This window comes from Micromys minutus (genome assembly GCF_963924665.1).
Source record: "Micromys minutus genome assembly, chromosome: 5".
Lineage (NCBI taxonomy): Eukaryota > Metazoa > Chordata > Mammalia > Rodentia > Muridae > Micromys > Micromys minutus.
In genome coordinates this window covers 52292688-52296904 of record NC_137974.1, presented here as the reverse complement: position 1 = coordinate 52296904, position 4217 = coordinate 52292688, and positions in this window count along the sequence as shown.

The window sequence follows — 4217 nt, the reverse complement described above, 5'->3', positions numbered from 1 at the left end:
TCCTTCAACAGAGAAATGGATACAGAAATGATGGTACATTGACACAATGGACTACTAGGCAGCTATTAAAAACAGGTTGGGTTAGGGTTAGGGTTTATGAAATTCTTAGGCAAATAGATGGAACTAGAAAATATCCTGAGTGAGGTAACCAATCACAGAAGAACACACATGGTATGCACTCACTGATATGTGGATATTAGCCCAAAAGCTCAGAATACCCAAAATACAACCCACAGGCCACATGAAGATCAAGAAATTTAAAGACCAAAGAGTGAATGGTTCAGTCCTTCTTAAAATGGGAAACAAAATATTCACAGGAGGAAATACATAGAGAAAGTGTGGAGCAGAGACTGAAGAAAAGATCCTCCAGAGACTGTTTCATTCAAGATCCATCCCATGTACAGTTACCAAACTCAGACAGTATTGCAGATGCCAAGAAGTGCATGCTGCAAGAAGTGTGATATAGCTGCCTCCTGACAGGCTCTGCTAGAGCCTAAGAAATACTGAGAAAGATTCTCTCAACCAACCATTGGACTGAAAATCAGGTCTCCTATGTATTGAGTTAGAAAAAGGATTGAAGGAATTGAAGGGGTTTTCAACCCCACAGGAAGAACAACAATATTAGCCATCCAGACCTCCCCCTCATAGAGATCTCAAAGACTAATGTAACCAACAAAAGAGTACACATTAAGGGACCCATGGCTCCGGCAGCTTATTTATCAGAGGATGGCCTTATTAGGTATCAAGGAGAGGAGAGGCCTTGGCTTTGTGAGGTCTCAATACCCCAGTGAAGGAGAATGCCAGTGTGGGGAGATGGGAGTGATTGGGTGGCTGGGGGAAAACTCTCATAGAGGCAGGTGGAAGGGGCATGTGATAAGGGAATTCCAGAGGGTAAACCGGGAGAGGGGATAACATTTGAAATTTAATTAAAGAAAATATCTGATAAAAAATAGATTGTTAAATTTGGTTTAATAATTATTGAAAATTACAAACTAGATAAAAACTGTCATAAACAAACTTCAAACTTAACAGTTTTGAGAATGCAAACAAGGACAAAGTGCTAATTTCCTTAATATATGGATGTGAATATTATCTACAATGAAAGATCATTCATGCTATAAAACATTGCCAAAACTACAAGATACAAAGTCCACATCCTTAGCATGCATCTGTTGGTCATGTGCTAAATTAAAATTAAAATCGCCCTCTTAAAATGCAATTTGGTAACATCTGTCAAAATTTAAAATTCTTAAATCTCTATCACTTGATGGAGATTTTCACTTGCAGAAAATTATTTCACAAAATATCCTCCCACAAATACCTTTGAGTACTGTGTGTAAGAGACAAATCACTGACAGCCTATCAAAATTTTTCTTCATTCACAAAATGCTGTCCTCCAGACATGACAGGACAAGCTGTTTTCATGAACTCACAACAGATGTGGTTACCTATACAACATCAAGTCAGGCAGCAGTTTAGTACGGAGTGGAGAGTTTCTCACAAAACTTTATCTTAGTTGAATAGTTATGGGTAGTTGATTGTTGTTGCTGAGAGATGGAGAGTCATTGGAGGTATGGTCATGTGAAAGCTGCTCATACTTCAGTAGATGTTGTTCTACCTGGGCAGATAAGAGCAACACTAATTAGAATTAACAAGAAAAAAACAAAAGCTTTAAAAGGACATAAAGTTGTGAAGGAGTTGGAAGAAGACATATTTCGTGAGGTCTAGGAAGCTGGAAAGGGGCTACAGGTGGGTATGATCGCCAAGCCCTGGATATATTATGAAATTCTCAACAAATAATTGAAAATACTTTAAAGGATTATCTCTACTAATTTTCTCATTAAACAATATCCTTGCTCTTAATAGGTAACTGTTAACAGCACCTCATGGAAGAAGGAATATATTTGTTGAAAGATTTATTATTATATCTTTAAAAGACTTTTATTGGACAACGTCTAGAGTCAGGTTGTGTCACTTTACTTCAAGTGGAGGAGGGCAGTAGTTTCAAATCATATGAAACTGGAAATTCTGCCATACTTAAGATATGCTGAAGTTCACTCAAATCAGAGACCCTTATTTTGTAATGTCTCCCATTCTGCAGGTTGTTCAGTGAGAAGCCATTCTCAAATGGTGCCTTAGCCAGTTGGAAGAGGCATTCACTTTCCACTAATTATCCTCCAGCTAGATCACCAGACTAGTTGAACCTCAACAACTTTTTCTTACCTGACTGAAGTTGCCATGTCCAACTGTCCAAGAAATTGGTTCACATAATTTCAGAATTGAAAATATGTATCACTTCCAGGCAAGAAACCGGTGCTGTTTTAAAGGCTTACATGGATAACTAATTTTTTTAAAGCTCACAGAGAAGCCCATTGGGAGAACGAGAAGCCCTTAATTAACTTTCTCCTGTAACTTAAACGATAAGGCCTTTGTTCCACTCACTTTCTATCTGGAAATCTTGTTAAAATACCCATCCAAGGCCTGAAAGTCTAGCAAATGGGTGAATCCCCTGTGAGGGAACAGAACCGTTGTCCCCTAGGAGTTCTAACTAATGCCAACAGAACGCTTCAGAAGAGTGTTAAGGCACAGGCATCCATCCTCATAGGTGGAACTGTGACTCTGTCTGTATAGCTTTCAGATTTCAGCACAGGCTTCTTCAGGGACTTTTCCAAAGATTAATAAAAGATGGCAGATTCTGAGATTTGCTGTGTTCTTACTCATAATTTACACAACTTCTTGTCACAAAATAGTCAATCTTATCATTTTTAAATTTATTTCCATTAGCATACAAAATAGTAGATTGTGTCATGATATTTTTTAACCAAATTTTTCCCCCTATTTTGCCTCCACTTTTTTTTTCATATCTTCCAACTTCTATTAGCCTTTCTCATTCTATGTCACTTGGTACCGTTATGCCTCATCAGTGACTGCATGCCATGTGTGTTCTTTTGTCACTGGGTTACCTCACAAAGAATGATAGTCTCTAGTTCCATTCATTTGCCTACAAATTTCATGAAGTCATTGTTTCTAATAGCTAAGTAGTACTCTATTGTGTAAATGTGCCACACTTTCTGTATCCATTCCTCTTCTGAAGGACATGTTGGTTCTTTCCAGATTCTGGCTATTATAAATGTGGCTGCTACGAACATGGTTGAGTCTGTGTCCGTGATAGATGTTGGAGCTTCTTTTGGGTATATGCCCAGGAGTGGTATAGTTCGGTCTTCAGGTAGTACTACGTCAAATTTTCTGACAAATCGCCAGACCGATTTCCAGAGTGGTTATACAAGCTTACAACCCACCAACAGTGGAGAATGTTGCTCTTTCTTCACAACCACACCAGCATCTGCTGTCACCTGAGTTTTTAATCTTAACCACTCTAACTTGTGTAATATGGAATCTCAAGGTTGTTTTGATTTGCATTTCCCTGATGACTAGGGACGATGAGCATTTCTTCATGTGCTTTTCAGCCATTCTATATTCCTCAGTTAAGAATTCTTTTTTTTAAGCTCTGTATCCCACTTTAATAGAATTATTTGATTCTCTAGAATTTAACTTCTTGAGTTTTTTGTATATAATGGATACTAGCCCTCTGTCAGATGTAGGATTGGTAAAGATCTTTCCCAATCTGTTGGTTGCTGCTTTGTTCTTTTGACAGTGTCCTTTGCGTTACAGAGGCTTTGCAATTTCATGAGGTCCCATTTGTCAATTCTTGATCTTAGAGCATAAGCCATTGGTGTTCTGTTCAGAAAAATTTCCCCTGTGCCTATGTGTTCTAAGCTCTTTCCCACTTTCTCTTCTAATAGTTTCAGTGTTCCTGGCTTTATATGAAGGTCTTTGATCCACTTGAACATGATTTTTTTAAAAGGAGATAAGAAAGGATCGATTTGCATTCTTCTGCATGCTGTCTGCCAGCTGAACCAGCACCATCTGTTGCAGATGTTGTCCTTTTTACATTTATCTACCTGCCTATTTCTGTACCAATACCATGTGGTTCTAGTCAATTTTTTTTTTTTTTTTTTTGTAATATAGCTTAAGGTCAGGGATGGCGATACCTCTGGAAGTTCTTTTATTGTTGAGAAAAGATTTTACTATCCTCGATTTTTTGTTATTCCAGATAAATTTGCAAATTGTTCTTTCAATCTCGATGAAGAATTGAGTTTGAATTTTGATGGGGATTGCATTGAATCTGTAGATTGCTTTTGGCTAGATGGCCATTT